The sequence below is a fragment of the Leptonychotes weddellii genome, chromosome 9 (assembly GCF_054177405.1).
Source record: "Leptonychotes weddellii isolate Sample4059 chromosome 9, ASM5417740v2, whole genome shotgun sequence".
NCBI lineage: Eukaryota > Metazoa > Chordata > Mammalia > Carnivora > Phocidae > Leptonychotes > Leptonychotes weddellii.
Genome location: NC_138377.1, coordinates 25,238,365 through 25,264,086, shown reverse-complemented (window position 1 = coordinate 25,264,086; position 25,722 = coordinate 25,238,365). Strand labels below are relative to the sequence as shown.

General features: G+C 36.2%; 1 protein-coding gene across 17 annotated transcripts in view; it reads right to left on the bottom strand.

Moving 5' to 3' along the window:
• Window positions 1-25,722, bottom strand: part of NUMB (NUMB endocytic adaptor protein) — a 185,171-nt gene that overhangs the window by 75,202 nt on the left and 84,247 nt on the right. For 14 of the 17 annotated variants that reach the window (XM_081830298.1, XM_081830289.1, XM_081830294.1 and 11 more), the window contains one exon: window positions 17,525-17,609. The exons of the other annotated variants lie outside the window; for them this stretch is intronic. The gene's annotated coding sequence lies outside the window, so the exon portion shown is untranslated. The remainder of the gene's footprint in view (window positions 1-17,524; window positions 17,610-25,722) is intronic. 17 annotated transcript variants of the gene reach the window in all.

Below are 25,722 nucleotides of genomic sequence, written 5' to 3'. Positions count from 1 at the left end.
GAATTGTGCAAGACTGTTGAATCACAGATCTGTACCTCTGAAATAAATAACGCAATATATGTTAAGGAAAAAAAAAAAGAAGATAGCAGGAGGGGAAGAATGAGGGGGGGAAATCGGAGGGGGAGACGAACCATGAGAGACGATGGACTCTGAAAAACAAACTGAGGGTTCTAGAGGGGAGAGGGGTGGAGGATGGGTTAGCATGGTCAAGGGTATTAAGGAGGGCATGTACTGCATGGAGCACTGGGTGTTATACACAAACAATGAATCATGGAACACTACATCAAAAACTAATGATGTAATGTATGGTGATTAACATAACAATAAACAATTAAAAAAAAAAAGACTGCTGTGGCTATTCAGGGTCTTCTGTGGTTCCATACAGATTTTAGGATTATTTGTTCTAGTTCTGTGAAAAATGCTGTTGGTATTTTGATAGGGATTGCATCAAATCTGTAGGTTGCTTTGGGTAGTGTGGCCATTTTAACAATATTTGTTATTGTAACCTGTGAGCAGGGAATACCTTTCTGTTGCATTGTGTCATCTTCAATTTCTTTCATCAGTGTATTTAAACTTTTCAGAGTACTGGTCTTTCATGTCCTCAGTTAAGTTTATTCCTAGGTATTTTATTATTTTTAATGTAATTCTAAATGGGACTGTTTTCTTAATTTCTCTTTCTGCTGCTTCATTATTAGTGTATAGAAATGCAAAGGACTTCTGCATATTGATTTTGTATCCCATGACCCTACTGAATTCGTTTATCAGTTCCAGTAGTTTTTTGGTGGAATCTTTAGTTTTCTATATGTAGAATCATGTCATCTGCAAAGAGTGAAAGTTTTACTTCTTCCTTACCAATTTGGATGCCTTTTATTTCTTCTTCTTGTCTCACTGTTGTGGCTAGGACTTCCAATACTATGTTGAATAAAAGTGGTGAGAGTGGACATCCTTGTCTTGTTCCTGATCTTAAGGGAAAAACTCAGTTTTCCACCATTGAGCATGATGCTGGCTCTGGGTTTTTCCATATATGGCCTCTTATATGCTGAGGTATGTTCCCTCTAAACCTGCTTTGTTGAGAGTTTTTATCATGAATGGATGTTGTGCTTTGTCAAGTGCTTTTTCTGCATCTATTGATCATTTTTTTAATCCTTTCTCTTGTTGATGTATCATGTTGATTGATTTGCGAATATTGAAGGACCCCTGCATCCCAGGAATAAATCCAACTTGATCGTGGTGAATGATTTTTTCATGTATTGTTGTATTCAGTTGGATTTGCTAATATTTTGTTGAGGATTATTGCGTCTATGTTCATGAGAGATATTGGCCTGTAGTTCTTTTTGCAGTGTCTTTATCTGGTTTTGGTATCAGAGTAATGCTGGCTTCACAGAATGAATTTGGAAGCTTTCCCTCCTCTTCTGTGTTGTGGAATAGTTTGAGAAGAATAGGTATTAACTCCTCTTTAACTGTTTGGTAGAATTCACCCGTGAAGTTGTCTGGTCCTGGACTTTTTTTTCTTGGGAGTATTTTATTACTGATTCAATCTCATTGCTGGCAATTGGTCTGTTCAAACTTTCTATTTCTTCCTGATTCAGTATTGGGAGGTTATATGTATCAGGAATTTATCCATCTCTTTTAGGTATTCCAATTTGTTTGCATATAATTTTTTATAATATTCTCTTATAGTCCTTTGTATTTCTGTGTTATTGTTATTTCTCCTTTTTCATTTCTGATTTTGTTTAAGTCCCCCCCCCCTTTTTTTTTTGATGAGTCTGGCTGAAGGTTTATCAATTTTGTTGATCTTTTTGAAGAACCTGCTCCTGGTTTCATTGATCTGTTCTGTTGTTTTTTTAGTTTCTATTTCATTCATTTCTGCTTTAATCTTTATTATTTCCTTCCTTCTACTGGCTTTGAGTTTCATTTGTTCTTCTTCTAGCTCTTTAAGATATAAGGTTAGGTTGTTTGAGATTTTTCTTGCTTCTTGAGGTAGGTCTATATTGGTATAAACTTCCCTCTTAAAACAGCTTTTGCTGCATCGCAAAGATTTTGGACCATCGTGTTTTTGTTTTCATTTGTCTCCATGTATTTTTTTATTTCCTCCTTGACTTCTTGGTTGACCCATTCAGTGTTTAGTAGCATGTTATTTAACCTCCATGTATCTGTATTTTTTTCCAGATTTTTTTTTTTTGGTTGATTTCTAGTTTCATAGCACTGTGGTCAGAAAAGATGCATGGTTTGACTTCAGCTTTTTTAATTTGTTGAGACTTGTTTTGTGGCCTAATATGTGATATATTCTGGAGAATGTTCCATGTGCACTTCAAAAGAATATGTTTTCTGTTCTTTTAGGATAGAATGTTCTGAATATACCTGTCAATTCCATCTGGTCCAATGTGTCATTCAAAGCCACTGTTTTCTTATTGATTTTCTGTTTGGATGATCTATCCATTGATGTAAGTTGAGTGTTAAAGTCCCCTACTATTATTGTATTACTACTGATTACTTCCTTTATATTTGTTATTAGCTGCTTTATGTATTTGAGTGCTCTCATAAATACTTAAAATTGTTATATCTTCTTGTTGGATTATTCCCCTTATGATTATGTAGTGTCCTTCTCTGTCTCTTGCTACATTCTTTAAGATTTTTTTTTTTATTATTTGAGGAGAGAGAGAGAATGAGCAGTGGGGAGGGGCAGAGGGAGAGAAAGAGAGAGAAGTAGGCTCCCCACTGAGCAGAGAGCCTGATGCGAGGCTCAATCCCAGGACCTGGAGATCATGACCTGAGCCGAAGGCAGATGCTTTACCAACTGAGCCACCCATGCGCCCCTCTTGTTATATTCTTTGTTTTAAAGTCATTTTGTCCAACATAAGTATTGCTACCTTGGCTTTCTTTTCACTTCCATTTTCATGATAAATGCTTTCCTATCCCTTCCCTTTTGATTTGCATGTGTCTTCAGGTCTGAAATGAGTCTCCTATAGGCAGCATATAAATGGGTCTTGTTTTTTAATGCATTGTCACCCTATGTCTTTTGAGTGTTTAGTCTATTTACAGTCAAAGTAATTTTTTTTTTTTAAGATTTTATTTATTTATTTGAGAGAGAGAGAATGAGAGACAGAGAGCATGAGAGGGAGGAAGGTCAGAGGGAGAAGCAGACTCCCTGCCGAGCAGGGAGCCCGATGCGGGACTCGATCCAGGGACTCCAGGATCATGACCTGAGCCGAAGGCAGTCGCTTAACCAACTGAGCCACCCAGGCGCCCCTGCAGTCAAAGTAATTATTGATAGGTATGTATTTATTGCCATTTTGTTACTTATTTTATGGCTGCTTTTGTAGTTCTTCTCTGTTCCTTTCTTCTCTTGCTCTCTTATGATTTGCTGGCTTTCTTTAGCCATATACTTGGATTCCTTTCTCTTTATTTTTTGTGTATTTACTAGTGGTTTTTGATTTGTTACCATTAGGTTTGTATATAACCTCTTAGGCACATAGCAGTCTATATTAAGTTGATGGTCACTTAAGTTTAAACCCATTCTTTACTACCCACCCCCCACCATGTTTTAGGTATATGGTGAATCCCTTGACTGATTTTTATAGATATACTTAATTTCACTGCTTTGGTGCTTCCTACTTTCTTACTCCTGCTTATGGTCTTTCCTTTCCACTCAAAGACTCCCATTTAATATTTCTTGAGAGCTTGTTTGGAGGTTCTAGTGGGGGGGGTGCAGCTACTTGTATACCCTTGGGTTGTCCTCTTCGACTGAGCACGCAGCTTCGGGAGGGACGCACATGGAGCGGTAAGGGAGGAAGGGGACACCCGCCTAGCCAACCAGATCAGCCAAATCAACCCTGGTGATCAGTGGGGTGACAGATGTTGCAGCCAGATCGCCCTCACATCCCCATTTAATATTTCTTGTACGGCTGGTTTAGTGATCATGGATTCCTTTAACTTTTGTTTGGGAAACTCTCTCTCTTTCTGTTCTGAATGACAGCCTTGCTAGAAAGAGTATTCTTGGCCTGGTTTTTTTTTTTTTTCCTCTCTCTCTTTTTTTAATTTAAATTCAATTAGCAATATATAGTAAATCATTAGTTTCAGGTGTAGACTTCAATAATTCATCAATTGCATATAACACCCAGTGTTCATCACATCATGTGCCCTCCTTAATGCCCATCACCCAATTACCCCATTCCCCCACTCACCTCCACTCCAGCAACCCTGAGTTTGTTTCCTATAGTTAAGAATCTTTCATGGTTTGTCTCCCTCCCTGATGACTTCTCATTCAGTTTTCCCTCCTTTCTCCTATGATCCTCTGCAATGTTTCTTATATTCCACATATAAGTGAAAACATAATTGTCTTTCTCTGATTGATTTGTTTTGCTCAGCGTAATACCCTCCAGCAGTTCCATCCACGTCAATGTAAACGGTATTCTTGTATATATGTACATACACCACATCTTCTTTTTCCATTCATCTGTCGATGGACATCTGGGCTCTTTCCATTGCTGGCTATTGTGGACATTGCTGTTATAAACATTGGGGTGCATGTGCCCCTTTGGATCATTACATTTGTATCTTTGGGGTAAATACCTAGTAGTGCAATTGCTAGGTCAGAGGGTATCTCTATTTTTAACTGCTTGAGGAACCTTCATACTGTTTTCTGAGTAGCTGAATCAGTTTGCATTCCCACAAACAGCATAAGAGGGTTCACCTTTCTCCACATCCTCACCAACATTTGTTGTTTCCTGACTTGTTAGTTTTAGCCATTCTGACTGATGTGAGGTGGTGTCTCATTACAGTTTGATTTGTATTTCCCTGATGCCAAGTGATGCCGAGCATTTTTTCATGTGTCTGTTGGCCATTTGTATATGTCTCCTTTGGAGAAATGTCTGTTCATGTCTTCTTCCCATTTCTTGAACGGATTATTTGTTTTTTGGGTGTTGAGTTTGGTAAGTTCTTTATACATCTTGGATAACTAGCCCCTTTTTTTTCTTTAAGATTTTTTATTTATTTGAGAGAGACCGAGACAGAGAGAGCATGAGTCGGGAGGAGAGGGAGAAGCAGGCCCTCCATGAGCAGGGAGCCTGACGCAGGGCTCAATCCCAGGACCCTGGCATCACGACCTCAGCCAAAGGCAGATGCTCAACCAACAGAGCCACATGAGCGCCCCGGATACCAGCCCTTTATCTGATGTCATTTGCAAATATCTTCTCCCATTCAGTAGGTTGGCTTTAGTTTTGTTGTTTCCTTTGTTGTGCAGAAGCTTTTTATCTTGATGAAGTCCCAATAGTTCATTTTTGCTTTTGTTTCCCTTACCTTTGGAGACGTGTGTAGCAAGAAGTTGCTGCAGCTGAGGTTGAAGAGGTTGCTGTCTATGTTCTCTAGGATTTTGACAGATTCTTGTCTCACATTTAGGTCTTTCATCCATTTTGAGTTTATCTTTGTGTATGGTGTAAGAAAATGGTCCAGTTTCATTCTTCTACATGTGGCTGTCCAATTTTCCCAGCCCGATTTGTTGAAGAGACTGTCCTTTTCCCATTGGGTATTCTTTCCTGCTTTGTCGAAGATTAGTTGACCATAGAGTTCAGGGTTCATTTCTAAGTTCTCTATTCTGTTCCACTGGCTGTTTTTTTTTTCCTTTTAGCACTTTGAATGTATCATGCCACTCTCTTCTGGTCTGAAAAGTTTCTGATGAAAAATCAGCTTACAGCCTTACAGGGTTTCCCTTGTACGTGGCTCTTTTCTCATCCTACTTTTAAAATTCTCTCCTTATCACTACTTTTTGCCATTTTAATTACGATATGTCTTGATGTGGACCTCCTTGTGTTGATTTTGTTGGGGGCTCTCTGTACCTCCTGGATCTGGATTTCTGTTTCCTTTCCCAGATTTGGGGAGCCATCAGCTATTATTTCTTCAAATAAATTTCCTGTCCCCCTTTCTCTCTCTTTTCCTTCTGGGATCCCTATAATGCAAATGTTAAGTAATGTTCTAATTCTTAAACTGAGTAGTAGATGCATAAGTTTTCATTTCATTATGCTCTATACCCTACACTATATTCTTTTGGATATATCAACTATTTTATAATTTTAATTAGGTGGAAAGCAAGTCATGCAAAATCCCTTCTGAAACTGAGGATAGAGGTGGCAAGTGTAGAAATATAAATACACACACACACATAATTAAGAGACATCTAACAAAGAGTAAGAAAATAAATCACTGGGATGCCTGGGTGGTAAAGTTGGTTAAGCGACAGACTCTTGGTTTCAGCTCAAGATCATGATCTCAGGGTTGTGAAATCGAGCCCCACATTGGGGCTCCACTCAGCATGGAGTCTGCTTCAGATTCTCTCTCCCTTTGCCATTCCCCCTTGTGCTCTCTCTCTCTCTCTCTCAAATAAATAAATCTTAAAAAAAAAAAGAAAAATCACATGTAGTTACAAAGTTAAGTCTCACTTTTATTAAAAAGAACAAAGTCATTGATATTTAGTCTGTCCAGCCAAATCTGGAATGCCCCAGAGGCTTTTGAATGGCCTTTAGAGTTAGAACTCTTAGAGAAATGGGAACGTTTTCTTTCTAGAGTTTTTTCCCTCCTAAATTATATTTGCTGCTTTTCTCTGTTCTATAGTCACAAGTACACCTCTAACTTTAGGCCCCTCTCATATATAAATTATAAGGAAGAGTGCACAAGACAGGAGTATGCTTTAGAAAGTTTACTATGAAGAAAAAAACAACCCAAAACTACAGCACGAATTTGATATAAGAGATATAAAAAACACATAGGAAATTTGACCCTGACATTTAAGATTGTTTCCTTATAAGAAAAACAAACAAAAGAACAAAGTTAGCCAAAATGGTAAAAATTACTCTAATTTTTACAACACTATTAATTTACTCCAAATGTAACAATATATAAACTAAAATATAAAACTATGGGTACCATTTTGAACACACGAAAAAAATTAGTAAACTCATATATTTCCTTAGATTAGCTAAACTTCTTTTTTCAGGAGACTAATATCACAGAGTTATTCCAAACATAGCACTAAAAGCAGAAATCACATAAATTCAAAATTATCTTGGGAATACCTCATATCATCCATAAAGTATAACATTATCTTGCAATAAATCCAACACAACCAGGGATTTTTTTCTGGTATGGAACAGTTTGCTATTTTCAACTGAACACAGTTGAAGTCGCTGGCTTATGCTTAGGAGCTATGCCATGAGAAAAGCATCTACCTAGCACTAGAACCACATGGCATGCTCATACTATGGGAGGCACAAAAATGCTGTAGAGAAGAAACTCACTGAGTAGTATAGCAAAGAGAACCTAAATTTAAATTTAATTTAATTGCTTTTAACTATTTTACCATTCTCTGAACAAAGATGGCTGAATGTGAATATATATAATTCTGTATTATTCCTCACATTTGTATTCCAGAATTCTACAGGGAAAGTTATGAGAAAAAAAATAGACTGACTGTCCATTGCCAAAAACATTTTTTTGGTTCACTCACTAAAATTTAAGCTAAAAATACCATATCAAACCACCATTACCTTAAAGTAGAATATTGTACCACATGCATAAAGTATTTCATTTTTAAATTTTCTTTCTTTGATTTCTATTTATGATGTGTAACATGCATTCAAGTTATGACACCTAGAATGAAGAAAAATGCTTTTTAAAAATTTTTTTAAAGATTTTATTTATTTGAGAGAGAGAGAGCACGAGCTAGTGAGTGAGAGAGAGAGAGCATGAGCAGGGGGGAGGGGGAGAGGGAGAAGCAGACTCCCCACTGAGCAGGGAGCCCAGGATCATGACCTGAGCCCAAGGCAGATGCTTAACCAACACAACCACCTAGGCACCCCCAAAATCCTTTTATTTCATCAAGTAAGTAAAAAAAAAATATGTAAGGAATCCTAGACTCCATGGCCAAAGGATTCAGTGTAGGTCATCTAGTCAATCTCCTATTCGATCAATGAATCCTAAGAATTCTGGATTACATTAAATATTGGTCTAACTGGCATAATTTGCCTACCAGGAAACAATTTATAACCTATTAAGTTGTATCACTGGCTCAGTGTTCCACTTAAGAGCTGAACCAAATGAATAGCAAGAAAGTACAGCTTCATCACCAACAGTAAAATAAAAATGCCCAATACTAAACTTACAGGATTAATAAAATTCATTTTTGAATTTTGTGATAAAAAGTCAGTTATGTGTATTTGTATTGTGGGGTTAGGGGTGATGTTATTATTATTATTTTTTTGTGATAAAAGTTCAGTTTTGTGATAAAAAATAATTTACAAATTAAATTCATGTAAAGGTAGAAAGAACAAAGGGATGGTTTTGTTTTTTAAACCTACTTCCGAAAAGAAACATTCATTTAGTTCCTATATATACATAGGTATTGGTGAATTTGAAATTTGTTGATATTCCAGTTCAACTTCTTTTAGTAGGCTATTTATGTTCGGGTATCCTGAATATACAATACTGCCTTATTTCAGAAAACTCCGCCATCTATGGCATTTTCAAAGAAAAAATTTTAAAAGCAGATTATTCTAATTTTTCAATAGCTAAAACTAAAAATTGTTTTGCTTAATCAGCTGTCACACCAGAGGTTTAAAAACAACAAATTAATCTTGGCTGTCCTAAAGACTGGTATTTGAGAAGGGAACACTGTCACAGTTTGAATATTGAAACTCTCCAGCCACATACTTCCAGCCCTAATTGCCATTTAGACCATGTGTTCTTGACCAGGGCATCATGAATCGTACATGCTCTTTAGATTTAGCAATGCCCTAAGATTATGTACAAATCTGAATGTGCATGTGTCTGTGCACTTTCCAGGGCCAGATTGTTCCACTTTCATCAGAATCTCAAAGGATAATGTAACTACCCAAAACTTAAGAACCGTGGATTAAAACAGTATTTCGTGATCCTTATCTACCATTTGACTTTAATTTTCAGTTTCTGCCTTCATTCTAATCTTCCCACTCATGTTGTCCACAAAATTCTTTCTTTGGTTTTGATATGTGGCTTCTTTATTCACTCTTGAAAGATAGTAAGGAAAAACTAGAGCTTCATAAAATGAGGAAAGAACCTGTCTACTTGAACGGCAGTCAAAGGTGGCTTCAAAAATTGAATCTGTAATATTTAAGAAACATTTTTTTAAAAGCCATCTCTTCCAAGAACTTTGTCTTTCAGTTAGTTACACAACCAATTTTATCTTTTAGTTGATCTTTTGCCTTTCAATTGAGAAAACAATTGGTGAACTGAATTTTCAATTCAGCTATAATCACCTTTACCTTTTAAGGCATGTTAAGACTTAACATAAAAATATATATGACAAAAAAATAATAATAATAACATCACCCCTAACCCCACAATACAAATACACATAACTGACTTCATTAAGATGGTGTTCCTTCAAGAATTAAACCTTAATTTACTTATAAAACAAAACTGTTTTCCTCTGATATAGCAAGGACCGATTTAGCAAGGAACATCCTGATTAAAAAGGGCAGAATTGCTGAGAATGCTATCCTACTTTTACACTGACTTCCCTCCTCTAAGCATCTGTTAAGTGTGGGATGAGAAAAAGGTGCTGGAATCTGGAGAGGCAGACTAGAATAAAAATATATTTGGTTCCAAGAATTTAAAAGAGAGAGACAGAAATGTCACTGGAAAAATTACAGAAATAAGAAGGTTAAAAACAGCTCTGCTCCCCTTTAACTGACAAATAACTTCACATATTATCTACACACATCATCTCTTCAATTCTTTAACCCTCTGGGATCTCTTTTCTTTCCCTCACAATCCTCTCCCCTTATCCAAGATATTAACATAAGACTTGTAAAATATTTTCTTAAATCGGTCCACTGCTCTTTATCTCCACCATCAGAACCAAGGTCCAAAACAACTTTGCCTCTTACCTGACTAGTATATGCCTCCTTCTGATCAACTGCGTACAAAGTAGCCAATGTCATCTTTAAAAATGTAAAATGGATCATAGCACTGCATAATAGTTCCAAGGCTTTCTAATGCATCTTCAAATTCAATCCAAACTCTCAGCATTTGAGAAGTCAGTATGGCAGAATAATTCACACTGCTGGGCTCCTGGGTGGCTCAGTTGGTTAAGCGACTGCCATCGGCTCAGGTCATGATCCTGGAGTCCCTGGATTGAGTCCCGCATCGGGCTCCCTGCTCGGCAGGGAGTCTGCTTCTCCCTCTGACCCTCCCCCCTCTCATGTGCTCTCTCTCTCATTCGCTCTCTCTCAAATAAATAAATAAATAAATAAAATCTTAAAAAAAAAAAAGATGAAGAATTCACATTGCCTAAGAAAAAGTGCTTGGAACACCACAAATGCTGAGTAAATGTTAGCATATTAAGGTACAGCTTAATATACCTGCCTGCCTCTCTTACCTTGAGGTGACACTCTCCACCAACTATGAGTCTTTCAGTTAACTGAAAGCTCTTTCCCACTTTGGGCCTGCTATTTCCCTCTGTCTGAAATGCTTTTCTCAGTCCCTTCAACAACTTCTTTCACTCATTAATCAAGTCCTTAACCTAAATGTCTTCTCGCTGATGAAGCCCTTCTTTCTTCCTCTTTCTAAATGCCATTCTCTGTTATTCTGTATTGTACTACTCTTTTTATTTCCTTCCCAGTGTTTATATTTTGTAATTTTTTTTTTGTTTCATTGGTTAAACTCTTGAACATCACCAAATGACTAAGCATTGATCCAATGAATTCTCTAACTTGCTTAATGTAGGAATCATTGGATTCTGTTCTTTCTATCCAAAATGTAGGTATTTATCTCCTCTTACGAACAAGCTAAGAAAACTGGTCACTAATATAAATATGTCACAGCCCATGCTATGATTCATTATATGTACACACTTCTCTTAATTGTTAATTAAACACTGTGTCCAACAATATATTATGCTAGGTGGTGGAACAACAGGTACCGGGATGAGAAACTAAAGATTATTTCCACCCTTAAGGTCTTTAAGATTTTTTACTTAGTGATTTGAAAGAGAGCAGAGTGAGTGAGAACATGAGTTGGGTGGCGGAGAGGCAGAGGGAGAGGAAGAAGCTGGCTCCCCGCTGAGCAAGGAGCCCGATGTGGGGCTCAATCCCAAGACCCTGGGGATCATGACCTGAGCCAAAGGCAGACACTTAACAGGCTGAGCCACCCAGGCACCCCCATCCTTAAGGTCTTGAATGATATAAACATAGGATAGGAAAGACAAAGAAGAGGAGCATTTCAAGCAGGGGATGGGGTGGAATGAAGTGTCATGATATATACGTAAAAATGTATATTTCACCAAAACTAAGATACCAGAGATTGCAGGATATGTTGCACTAAGGAAAAAATGCTGCCAAAATTAATTAATTGTTCCTTAATTGTGAAATATCACCAGTAATAAGATGCATACCAATATGAGAGATGGATCCCAGTTCAGAGATATTAAAGTGTAAGGAAAAGAGGAAGAGGAGAAGGAAAGAAGGGGGAGGAGAAGAAAAATGACCATTCAGTTATTTTTTTTTTTTTAAGATTTTTATTTATTTATTTGAGACAGAGAGAATGAGAGAGAGAGAGCACATGAGAGGGGGGAGGGCCAGAGGGAGAAGCAGGCTCCCTGCCGAGCAGGGAGCCCGATGCGGGACTCGATCCTGGGACTCCAGGGTCATGACCTGAGCCGAAGGCAGTCACTTAACCAACTGAGCCACCCAGGCGCCCCGACCATTCAGTTATTAATGTAAAACCAGTCTTCCAAGAATCTCAAAAAATCTCAGTGATATGGAATATTGGTTATTCACTAAAGTCTGTGATCAGGAAGGGGAGGAAAAGCCCCCAGAAAGAATGTTCACAGAGCAACATGCTTTCTTACTGTTTTCATTTGCCTTGCATATTTTTGCCTTTCCCTTTATTTTTAGCTTTTCTAAATCATTCTGTACATCTCTTATAATACAGCACAGAGTTGAGTCTTGCTTTGTGATCCAAACTGAAAATCCTGCGTTTTTTGAAAGGTATGTTAAATATAATAAAAAGATAAATCTTTTAAAATCTACGTTATTTCAAAACTTGCTGACTGACTTGTGGACTTGTGGATAATAGGCTGTGATTTAAAAAAGCAAGTATAACTAAAAGTTATAATAGCAAATTAAAAACCTTATATATAGTTAAAAATAATTAGGGGTGCCTGGGTGGCTCAGTCAGTTAAGTGTCTAACTCTTGATTTCAGCTCAGGTCACAATCTAGGGATCGTGGGATCAAGCCCTACATCAGACTCTGCACTTAGCATGGAGCCTGCTTGGGATTCTCTCTCTCTCTCCCTCTCTCCCCAACCCTGCCTTGCCCCTCTCCCTCTAAAAAAATAGTAATAACATTGAAAATATTCCGTTTCAAACCTTATGAACTACTTATAAATGTATAGCTTTAAATGCTTATATTAGAGGGGCACCTGGGTGGCTCAGTCAATTGAGCATCTGGCTCTTGGTTTCAACTCAGGTCATGATCTCAGGTTGTGGGATCGAGCCCTACATCAGGCTCCAAGCTTGGTGCAGAGTCTCCTTGTCCCTCTCCCTCTACTCCTCCCCCCCCCCCAAGGCTTGCTCTCTCTCTCAAATAAATAAATAAAATCTTTTAAAAAAAAAGCTTATGTTAGAAAAAAGCCTAATAAGTGGTGAATTAAGCATCTATCTGAAGGAATCAGAAAAAGAAAAAAGAAAACCCAAAGAAATTTGAATAAAATTCCACTTCCAGTAACACACTAGGCTAGATTATTCACCCAATTCTCTCACTGAAAACAGCTAAAAGTGATGGGTAAAATTTTATTGCAAAAAATATTAAAAGCACTGAAGAGCTGACAAGATCATAAAGGAATAACCAGACGAAAATCTATGAGAAAGCAGAAACTCAAAGAGATAAGTGGCATAATGAAGTTGTTTTTATCTTGTATACATCTGCCTAACTCACAAATTAAGCTTTAATTTTGATAATCTCTTGGGAGAAAAGAGAAATCAAAGAATAAGACCCACCCCAAATGGAAAATCTAACAAGAGATCCTTTCTCCATCAAGCTGGGACCCCCCCCATCCAAAAGTTTCATGCTCAGGAAAAGACTGAACAGGAAAAGTAAACCCAGGCCACCCCTTCATCACCAAAGGACAAGGAAATTTGTCTTCCGGATGCAGAAGAGAACAAGGATTCCTAAGAGGTTGTAAAGAAAAAAGCAGGCCCAGACACGTATTTGCAATCCAAAGCCACCCCAATAGGGTGGTCCAAAACCTCAAAGGATAAATTTAGTCACCAAATTGCAGTACCTTGCGATATCTGGGGGGAAAAAAACCAAAGGTATATCCTCTTGAAGCAATGTGTTCCCTTCCTGGGCCTCAAAGAAGAACCACAAATATTTTTTCCAGGGAAAATAAGCAATTCACAGTAAAAGCCTCACACAGTATAAATAAAAAGAAATCTATACCTAGACACAGCATATGAAACTTCAGAAAACCAAAAAATAAAGAGTTCAAAAGCAGCAAGATGTAAAAACAAAACACAACACATTCACTTAAATGAATAATTATTAGGCAGCTGATTTATCAATAGCAACAATGGAAAGAATTATCTCTTTCAATGATTACAAAAACACTGCCAGCCCATAATTTTATACCTAATGAAATATCTATCCAAAAAAAGTGACATAGATTTCAGACAAAATAGCTGAGAGTTTACTACAGAAAATCCCATTAAAGAGAATTCTAAAGAAAAAAAATCTCCAAAAAGAAAGAAGTGATCCAGATGGAAAAATCTGAATTCCCTGGAAGAATCAAGAGCACACAAAGTTGGAACTGACATCAAATTCAGAGGTTCACTATCACCATTTTCTGCCATGTAGACTGAATAGTAGAAAAGCCAGTGGACAACAAGAGGAAAGGAAGACTCAAAGGAAAAAGAAAGAAGGTCCTGGTAGCACTGTAAGCCCCTGGGTCCAGCTGTTCCCACAGCCTACTGAAATCCTGTCCTTGGAAAATATGAGATACCCTAATGTTAGATTCTGCTTTTCACTTAAAAAGTGTGTAAAGGAGGGGCGCCTGGGTGGCTCAGTCCGTTAAGTGTCTGCCTTCAGCTCAGGTCATGATCCCAGGGTCCTGGGATCAAGCCCCACACTGGGCTCCCTGCTCCGCAGGAGGCCTGCTTCTCCCTCTCCCTCTGCCCCTCCTTGTGTTCCCTCTCTCACTGTGTCTCTCTCTGTCAAATAAATAAAATCTTTTTTCTTTTTTTTTAAGATTTTACTTATTTATTTGAGAGAGAGAATGAGATAGAGAATGAGAGCACAAGGGGGGGAGCGGGAGAGGGAGAAGCAGACTCCCCGCTGAGCAGGGGAGCCCGACACGGGACTCGATCCCAGGACTCCAGGATCATGACCTGAGCCGAAGGCAGTCGCTTAACCAACTGAGCCACCCAGGCGCCCAAATAAAAAAAATCTTAAAAAAAAAAAAAAGGTGTGTAAAGGAGAAAGGCCAAAAATTAATAAACAAAGAAAACATACAATAGAGAAAATCAAAGTCAAGCACTGGTTTTTGATAAAGCTAAGAAAATATATAAACCCTCTAATAAGACTGATGAAGGAAAACAGAAGTCACAAAAAATATTAGGAATAAAAAAGAGAAATACTAAGCAGAAATTTAAAAGATAAGAAAAGAATGAACAACTTTATGCCAAATACAGACAAAATGGATGGATTCCTAAAAAAGAAAAATTTTTTTCTAAAAACTGCCCTAACTTTCTAGAAACAGAAATTTTAAATAAAACCATTTAGAAAACTGAATACATACCTCCTCAAAAAATACTAAGCCCAGACAGTTGGAACAGAAGTTCGACCAAACTTTCAAGAAACAGATCATTCTAGTCTTATATAAATCCTTAGGGGAGGCAGGGGAAGGAAAGGAATAGTTCCGAACTCATTCTTTGAGGCTGCTATAATCTGAATACCAAAATCAAAGATAACATAAGAAATAAAATTATGGGCCAATATCACCCATGCACTTAGATGCAAAAATCTAAATGAAATACTAATAAACTAAATCCACTTGCATATGAAAAAAGACCATCATACTAAGTTTGGTTCATTCCAGCAATGCAAGGATAACTCAACATAGGAAAACCTTTAAATGCCATTCACCACCTTAACAGAATAAGGAAGGACAACCATATGATCTTCTCACAAGTATAGAAAAAGTGGTAAGATTTAATACTCGTTCTTCACAAACAAAAAACATCTCAGCCAACTAGCAACAGAAATGTCTTTAATGGGGCACCTGGGTGGCTCAGTCGTTAAGCGTCTGCCTTCAGCTCAGGTTATGATCCCAGGGTCCTGGGATCGAGCCCCGCATCAGGCTCCCTGCTCCACGGGAAGCCTGCTTCTCCCTCTCTCACTCCCCCTGCTTGTGTTCCCTCTCTCGCTATGTCTCTGTCAAATAAATAAAATCTTTAAAAAAAAAAAAGAAATGTCTTTAACCTATAGAGCATCTATCAGAAATCTACAGTAAACACTATGCTTAACAGTGAAACATAAGAAGCACTTATGAATGGCATTTAATTTTAAAAATTAAGTGCAACATAAGAATGCCCACTATTAACACTTATATTGAATACTGTACTGGAATTCCTAATTAGCACAGTAAGGCAAAAAAAAGAAAAGATGTAACTACTGGGAAGGAAGACACAATTTGCATTCACAGTATTTTAATAAAATAATTTAATAAGGTGACTGAACATAGATCTGTATTATATACCAAAAAAGCTTACATCAGCAAATAGAAATGGAAAGGAAAAACAAAAGAGGAAAAATATACTATTTATGATAGTAACAAGAAATATGATATCTAATCATTCAAAGAGAAGACCTAGAGAGATTTACGGAGAAAAAAAACTTTACTGAGAGATATTTTTAAATATTTAAATAACTAGAAAGACATACCATGTTCAAGGATAGTAAGACTCAGTATCATGAAATAAAGAGAATTAAATGCATGTGTACATTAAAAGTTACAAAGATCTCTAAAAAAAAAAAAAGTTACAGAGATCTTGGGCTCATATACAAGGCAAGTCCCGTTTTATTTATTTATTTTTTTTAAAGATTTTATTTATTTACTCGGGAGAAAGAGAGAGAGCACAAGCAGGGAAAGGGGCAGAGGGAGAGGGACAAGCAGACTCCCTGCTGAGCAGGGAGCCCGACACAGGGCTCAATCCCAGGACCCTGAGATCATGACCTGAGCCGAAGTCAGACACTTAAGTGACTGAGGCACCCAGGTGCCCTACAAGGCAAGTCCCATTTTAAAATTATAGCTTTGGAATATTTGCATACCTTGACTAAATTACTACCATTTATGGGTATTTTTGCAATTGGTATAAACTTCTTAGTCACTAATCACAGATATTTTAACTGAATTGTAGTAATAGTGGATATGGCACTTCAGAATTCTTACAGTTGCAATAAAAAAGTATGAGTGAAGAGTATATGATCAGTACACGGCTGAGTTCTAGCTGAATGTGCTGTGGCCCCATTGGTTCAAAGAACAATCAGTGTGCACATTCAACACAATGTTAAGTTCTGGTAACTACTCCTGCAAGTGATGAAATGTTGCTAACATTTTACATAACACATAAGGTTTTGGTTCTTGGTAATTATATGTGAACACTGCCAAAATATCTCCTTAAAAGCCACCTAAAAATGTAAACCTTTATTCTGAATATAAATTGCATCTATAAGAGGAAAACAGACAAAACACATTCATAATAATGATCATATGGGGCTCATAGGGTATCTATAGTGGACCTATGTACAATCCTCATACATAAAATATACTTCTACGTGTGAGATCCATAAGCCGTTGTCCAGTTTGCTCTACCATAGATCTAAAATTGATCAAATATATGATTTTCCTTAGGTCTAACTTACTCAAATTTAATTTCAGTTTATGTGAATTTTGTGATATCTTATATTGCTGCTTAAACTTTCCTTATTCAAATTCCTAATAGAATTAGAAGTAACAATCATTTGTTTTACTAACTGCTAGGAGATGATAATACCAGTAGCTAACATTTATTGAATGCTTACTATATGTCAGGCGCTGTTTTAAGTGCTTTTGTATATATTAAATAATTTAATCTTCACAACAACTTTACCAGGTGGATCATATTACTATCACCATTTTACAGGCAGGAAAACTGAGGTACAGAAAAAGTTAAGTCACTTTCCCAATGTCACACAAGTAAGTGGAAAAGCTTAGGGGTTCATACCCAGAAGTCTGTCTCCAGAGCCCAGACCCTCAATTACTATGTTACACCTCTTTTCACAATATTTAAAAGATACATAAAATTATCATAGACAAAAAACTCACCATTAAAAAAATTATCAGTAACAGTTAACAACAGTTAAGCAGTATTAATAGCAATATAACTTATCATAGGTTGATACTTAACAACTATTTCAAAGTTTCATGGCTATAATTAAGTTTTGAAGTTGGACAGACCTGGCTCTGAATCTTGGCTGTGCCCTTTACAAGCTGTGTGACTTTGGACAAGTTTCGTAACTTCACCAAGCCTCAGTTTCCTCATCTGTAAAATGAGAATAATAAACATCTCACAAAATTGTTGTTAGTAACATAATTGCTGCATTGCACTGATAGAGTAATTCCAAACAAAACATAGGTATACAAAATACAAAGAGGAGGTCCTCAATTTCCCCCAGAAAACAGGACTTTATTCTAATGATATAAGAAAGATGACCACTCCAAGTTACCACAGAAACTATAAAATCCACACACTAATGTATAACCACAACCTCCTCTAATTCTAATAAATAATTCCCCTAGATACAAGTCAAATGCCTAAGAGGTAAATTACTGAATCTTTGAAATATGAAATACTGTATACACACAAAGAAAGAGACAAACAGAATAAACACTGTTGTTTGCTGACAACTCCCACAAATTCCATTCCACACATACCCTTTCTAACACTGGTAGTAAGTATTCAAGGGGCCCAAAATATGAAGAGCTATGTCAACAAGGAGTGATTCCTGGCAATGGTAGGAAGGAATTTTTATAAGGAGGAAAAAAAAAGAAAGAGACATGCCATCAAAGCAGGGTAGAACTATTGTTACTACCAAGGAATGGCTACTCCATTTTTTTTTTTTTTTAAGATTTTATTTATTTATTCAACAGAGAGAGACACAGTGAGAGGGAACACAAGCAGGGGGAGTGGGAGAGGGAGAAGCAGGCTTCCCTCGGAGCAAGGAGCCTCATGCGGGGCTTGATCCCAGGAGCCTGGGATCATGACCTGAGCCGAAGGCAGATGCTTAACTGACTGAGCCACCCAGGCGCCCCATGACTACTCCATTTTAACTAGCATTTCACTGGTCAAACAAGTTAGTGTCACTATTGCTGACTTTGGAATCTCAATCAAATAATTTTACAATTAATAAATACATTTCTATTAATATCTGCATTTACCAGTAAATTATCTATAACATTATCTATTTGTTATACAGTCAGGTGTTTATTTGAAAGGTGTGGTTTTAGTAATACAATATAAAAACCTTTTTTTATTTTTTATTATTATTTTTTTATTTGCAGTCCTGTTTATTGCAATACTATTTACAATAGGCAAGATACAGAAGCAACCTAAGTGTCATCAACAGACAAATGGATAAGAAAGATGTGGGGGGGGTATGTGGGTGTGTGTGTAAATGGAATACTATTCCGCCATAAAAAAGGATGAGATCGTGCCATTTGAGACAACATGGATGGGCCAAGAGGGTATTATACTAAGTGAAATAAGTCAGACTGAGAAAACAAATGCTATATGATTTTACTTATGTATAATCTAAAAATAAATGAATAAACAAACAAACAAAAACAGAATCAGATCTATAAATAGAGAGAGCAAACTGATGGTTGCCAGAGAGGAGGAGGGTAGGGAGTTGGGCAAAATGGATGAAGGGGAGTGGGAAATACAGGTTTCTGGATATGGAATGAATAAATCATGGGACTAAAAGGAATACAGTCAATGGTACTATAATAGTGTTGTATGGTGACAGATGGTAGCTACACTTGTGGTGAACATAGCATAATGTATAAACTTGTTGAATCACTATACTACACACCTGAAACTAATATAACATTGTGTATCAACTATACTCAAAATTTGTTTTAATCCAGAAAAGTATGAAAAAAATACCTTTAAATAATCTTTATTTCACAAATTTCTAGAACAAAGAAAAACTGTAAGCAATGTATTTGAATATGCCTCATTATTTTTAGAACCTTGTTAAAAACCTTTTTTTAAAAGGAATGATAGGAATAATGTTTTACATAAACCCTATAGAATAATTTTGTTAGAAGCTCATTGATACTATTGTCAAGGTGAGTTTTTATCAATGTCACCAGTCTAATAAGAATTATACCAAGTATCAAAATAATTTATTACATAAAAATTATTAAAATGATTGTATAGTCACTGTAGCTAAAGATTTAATAAAGAACTTCCACTCCCTAAAATATTCCCTTGCAACAAAAATAATTGCAAAAATGCCAACAGACACATGAAAAGATGCTCATCATCACTAATCCTCAGGGAAACTCAAATCAAAATCACAATGAGATATCAGCTCACACCTGTCAGAATGGCTAAAATCAACAACACACGAAACAGCAGGTGTTGGTGAGGATGTGGAGAAAAAGCAACACTTGCGCACTGTTGATGGAAATGCAAACTGGTGCAGCCATTGTGGAAAACAGTATGCAGATTCCTCTAAAAGTTAAAAATAGAACTACCCTACAATCTAGCAATTGCACTACTGGGTATTTACCCAAAGAATACAAAAACACTAATTCAAAGGAATACATGCACTCCTATGTTTACAGCGGCATTATTTACAATAGCCAAGATATAGGAAGCAGCCCAAGTATCCACTGATTGATGAATAAATAAAGATGTGGTACATGTGTACAGTGGACTATTACTCAGCCATAAAAAAGAATGAAATCTTGCCATTTGCAACAACATGGATGGAGCTGGACAGTATTATGCTAAATGAAATAAGTCAGTCAGTGAAAGACAAATACCATATGATTTCACTCATATCTGGAATTTAAGAAACAAATGAGCAAAGGAGGAAAAGAAGAGAGACAGACACACACACACAAAACAAGAAACAGACTCTTAGCTATAGAGAACAAACTGATGGTTACCAGAAGGGAGGTGTATGGGGGGATGGGTTAAACAGGTGATGGGGACTGAGGAACATACTTGTGATGACCACCAAGTGATGTATGGACTTGTTGAATCACTAAATTGTACATCTCAAACTAATATTACACTGTAAGTTAACTAACTGGAATTTAAATAAAAACTTTCAAAATATAAACAAAAAATTATAAAAATGGTCTTCAAATTTTCTTAATAAATTTATTAAAGTATTTGTCTGAAACATGGCAATCTGATTTTTACAAAGCACGCTTTTTAAAGAAAACTTATTAGTTATATAGGAAATGTTTAGGAAGTCCTTAAAAAAACCTACTGTATACATGTCGAAGGAAATGAATATAGGACAGTGAGGTGCTCAATGAGGTTACTTGGTCATGACAGAACTCCAAACAAAAATTCAGGTCCTTTTGCTCTGTATCTTAACAGTTTGGAATTTTTTTGCTTAATCAGCATTTCCTTCACTACTTTACTTTCTCTAAGTGATGAGAATAATTTTTGTACTTTTTAATGATTCTATAAATAACTAATAAAATCAAGTTGTTCAATCACAACTCCCATATATGAAAAGATGACTGTAACTTAGGAATTTTTAGGTAACTTTTTATCTTTATATAACTTGCAAATACCACCAATTATTTGCATTTTACCCCATTTGCTTTGTCATTCTCTCTTTCACACCTTTCTTTCTGAACCATGTGAGTGAGTTGCAGACATTGTACCTTTTTTTTTTTTTTAAGATTTTATTTATTTTTTGACAGAGAGACAGTGAGAGAGGGAACACAAGCAGGGGGAGTGGGAGAGGGAGAAGCAGGCTTCCAGTGGAGCAAGGAGCCTGATGTGGGACTCGATCCCAGGACTCTGGGATCATGACCTGAGCTGAAGGCAGACACTTAACTGACTGAGCCACCCAGGCACCCCACATTGTACCATTTTAGCACTCAATGTTTCCATGTACCTTCCTAGGAAGACAGATAGATAACTACAGTACAGCTAACCAAATCAGTATTATATCAATGTTAAAATTTCTGTTACATAATTAGAGTCCATATTCAAATGCCACTGACTTAAAAATGTCCTTTAAAGCTGTTGATTTCCCCAGTCCAGAATCCAATTCAGGATCATGCACTGCATTTAGTGGTAATGTCTCTTTAGAATCCTATCTTAAGGAACAGTTCCTCAGTCTATGTCTTTTAAGACTAATACTTTTAAAGAATACAGACCAAATATTTTATAGAACATCCTTCAATTTACATTTGTCTGATGGTCTCTCCTGTTTAAATTCAGGTTATGCATTTTCTGTAGGAATGTCACAAAGTAACATTGGGTCCTTCACACACATATCAAAAGCTGCAAGAGGTTACTGTGTCCTATTATCGGTGATGCTAACTTTGATCACTTGGTTAAAGGGTATCCTGCCAAGTTTCTCCACTGTAAAGTTACTGTTTTTCTCCTTGCAGTAAGTTAGTATTTTGTAAGGAATTATCCTGAAGCTATATAAATATCACACTCCTCATCAAACTGTCACCCAACAGTTTGGTACCTGCAAATTATTCTTGTGTGAAAGTACTACTTAAATTGTTCTGAAGTGGTCATTTTCTAATTCCAACAGTTCTACATTTATTTGCAATTTTAAGGAGGAACCTTCCCTTCTCCCCCATTAAGTTACTCAAACTTAATAGAAAATAGTCAAAAAAAAAAAAGAAAGAAAATAGTTTTAAAATTGCCAATTTATACCATCACAAAATATCAACCTACAAACTAGGGTTCCTTATTTGTTTATAGTTCTTTTTATCTTGAGTTTGAAAAATTTGTACTATCTTATCTTCAGTTATCTTCAGTGTGGTTACATTATTCACTTGAAACACAGGTTCATTTGTTTTCTATTTATATTTCAGATTTATCTTCATCTTTATTATATTTTCTGATTTTAAATATCTAAAACATCAGCATGATAATATTCCCTGATATTGTGAATTGATAGCATATACATTGCTACCAGCCATTCTCTCTCAACCAGAGCGTGTAATAATAGAGCTCGACAGTTTAGGAAGTATATTTCCCATAAGAAATGAGCCTTTCTGTAGCCAACTCCAGGTATCCATCATCACCCCACTCAGGCCCAGCTGTTTTCTGGGAATTACTATTTCTAGATATTGAAAGAAAGATAAAATAAAATGGGTGAATCCTACCCAGCAATCTTACACAGATCATTACCTGTAAAACAGTTTTCAAACTGTGATACTTAAGATTCCACAGGGTGGAAGAGGACAGGAACCAATGGATAGAACTCTAAGTCCCTGCCATGGCTTCATTTAAAGCTGCTATGCTCGTATTGGTGTAATATATTGAGCTTCAGCCTGAGATTTTGGTTCATTCAGCTCACTCAGCAAATATTTACTGAGCATCTATGCTATCCCAGGCATTGTTCTAGGTTCTTCAGTGAAAAAAGCTTTTGTGGGACTTTAATTCTAATAAGTAAATTATATCATTAGTTAAAAGGTAAAAGTTATGGAAAAAATTCAGTAAGGTAAAGGCATTAAATATCAGGGTGGGCGGGAAAGGAACATAGTTTGCACTATTAGGGTGTTCAGTTTAGGTCTGAGAAAGGAAGCCTTTCTTTTATATAAATAATTTTTTTAAGTCTGACAGTCACTAGAAGAGAAGAAGAGCAGCCCAATTTTCCACTCAGTGCTAACCCTGTGTCTACAGCTCAGGGACAGGCCATCAGAAAGAAAGGCATGAAACTTTTCCCTCCTTCTTTTATAGGATCTTATGCCAAAATCCAGGAATGTTTTGGTTGGTTTCCTCAATCCAGCTCCTCTTCTTTGTAAGTAACTGAATATTTCTCCTAGACTCTGGCAAACTCAGAAATATTAAATTTTAATTCTTCTTCAAACTAATTTAGTGGGAAATGTATAGGCAGTATCAAGGCTGGTAACCACTCTTTTAGACCCTTAAACTACATTAACTCTTATCCTGTCCAAATCACACTATCACTCCTGAGTTTACAATCCACAAAAGACTAAGATATCTAATCTTTCTCAGTTGTGCTAAGTCATATCACTCACATCTTAAACAACTGAGTTAGACTGAATCTAAGTGCAGAACTGTATAATAATCACAGGTTAACATTTAATCAGCTCTTACTAAGTGCCAGCTATTGTTTTATAAGACTTAATAGATATTACCTTTTTATACTTCATAACAACCCTATGTGATAAGTAACACCATTACCGCCATTTTATAGATGAAGAAACCAAGACATGGAGAGGTTAAATAACTGGCTCAAGGTTACACAGTGTACAAATGGGAAAGCTGGGATTGCAACTCAGATAGTTTGTGCCATTACCTGTGCACATTAAATTGATTCTCAAAAAATCTTTACATAATGTGCTTTAAATTCTATCTTGCAGATTTAGCCAATTCAGCCTATAGAGGAAAAAAACTGGTCTTCAATTCTGTCATCCAACATATACATTATTTTTCAAAGCTTTAACTGAATATTTGATCAGCATGCCATGAGGGAGCCAATTATTAACAGAAATGTCATGAAAAATATTAGCAAATTGAACCCAACAATGTATAAAATATATTTTACACCACAACCAAGTGGGATTTATCTCAGGTATGCAAGGCTGGTTCAACATTCAAAAATCATTTAATGTAATCCATCACATTAACAAGTTAAAAAAGCAAAGTCCCATGATCATATCAATAGATACAGAAAAAGCATTTGACAAAATCCAAATTCATTTATGATAAAAACTCTCCAGCAAACTAGGAATAGAGGGGAATTTCCTCAATCTACAAAAACCTACAGCTAACATCATACTTAATGGTTAGAACCTAGAAGACTTCCTGATAAGATCAAGAACATGGCAAAGATGTCTCCTCTCACCACTCCTTTTTAACATTATATTGGAAGTCCAGGCTAATGAAAAAAGATAAGAAAAGGAAATAAAATGTATACATACTGGGAAGGAAGAAATAAAACTGTCTTTGTTCACAGATGACATGATCGCATAAGCAGAAAATCCAAAAGAATTAAAAAAAAAAAAAGAACTTTTGGAACTAATAAGCAATCACAGCAAAGTTGCAGGATACAAGGTTAATACACAAAAGTCAATCAATTGCGTATAAACCAGCAATGAACAAGTGGAATTTGAAATTTAAAAACAATACATTTATATGAGCACCTTAAAAAATTAGACACTCAGGTATGATTTAGGGCAATTTAACAAAATATGTGTAAGATCTATATAAGGAAAACTACAAAACCCTAATGAACAAAATTAAAAATAAACTAAATTAATGTAGAAATATTCCATGTTCATGGATGGGAAGATTGTCAAGATATCAATTCTTCCCTACTTGAGCTATAGATTCAATACAATTCCAATCAAAATCCCAGCAAATTATTTTGTGGATATGACAAACTCATTCAAAAATTTAAAGCCCATGTCAACTATACTCAAATAAAAATATTTAAAGGTGATAAAAGTAAAATTTAAAGCCCACATAAATACAGTTAACTGATCTTTCATATAAAAGAGCGAAGATGATACAATGGAGAAAATACAATCTTAACAAATGGTACTAGAACAACTAGAAAAAAAATTTAGACATAGACTTTACACCCTTCTCCAAAAATTAACTCAAAATAGATCATAGACCTAAATATAAAATGCATAACTATGAAATTACTAGAAGATAACAGGAAGAAACCTAGATCACTTAGGTACAATAATGACTTTTTAAATGCAAGACCAAAGGCGTGATCTGTAAAAGAAAGAATTGAGGAGCTGGACTTCCTTAAAATTAAAAACTTTTGCTCAGCATAAGACACTGTCAAGAGAATGAGAAGACAAGCCACAGAATGGGAGAAAATATTTGCAAAAGATACATCTGATAAAGGACTATTATCCAAAATATACAAAGAACTCTTAACACCTAGCAATAAGAAAACAACTCGATTTAAAAGTGGGCAACAGACTTGACAGATACCTCAACAAAGATATACAGGTGGCAAATCAACATATAAAAAGATCTTCAACATCATATGTCATTCAGGAACTACAAATTACAACAATGAGATACCACTACACACCTATTATTAGAATGCCCAAAATCCAGAACACCAACAACACCAAATTCTAGCAAGGACGTGGAGCAACAGTAACTTTCATTTATTCTTGGTGGGAATGCAAAATGGTACCGCCACTTTGGAAGACAGTTTGGCAGTTCCTTAAAAACTAAACATACTCTTTTTTTTTTTTTTTAAAGATTTTTTATTTATTTATCTGAGAGAGAGAATGGGAGACAGAGAGCATGAGAGGGGGAGGATCAGAGGGAGAAGCAGACTCCCCGCCGAGCAGGGAGCCCGATGCGGGACTCGATCCCGGGACTCCAGGATCATGACCTGAGCCGAAGGCAGTTGCTTAACCAACTGAGCCACCCAGGC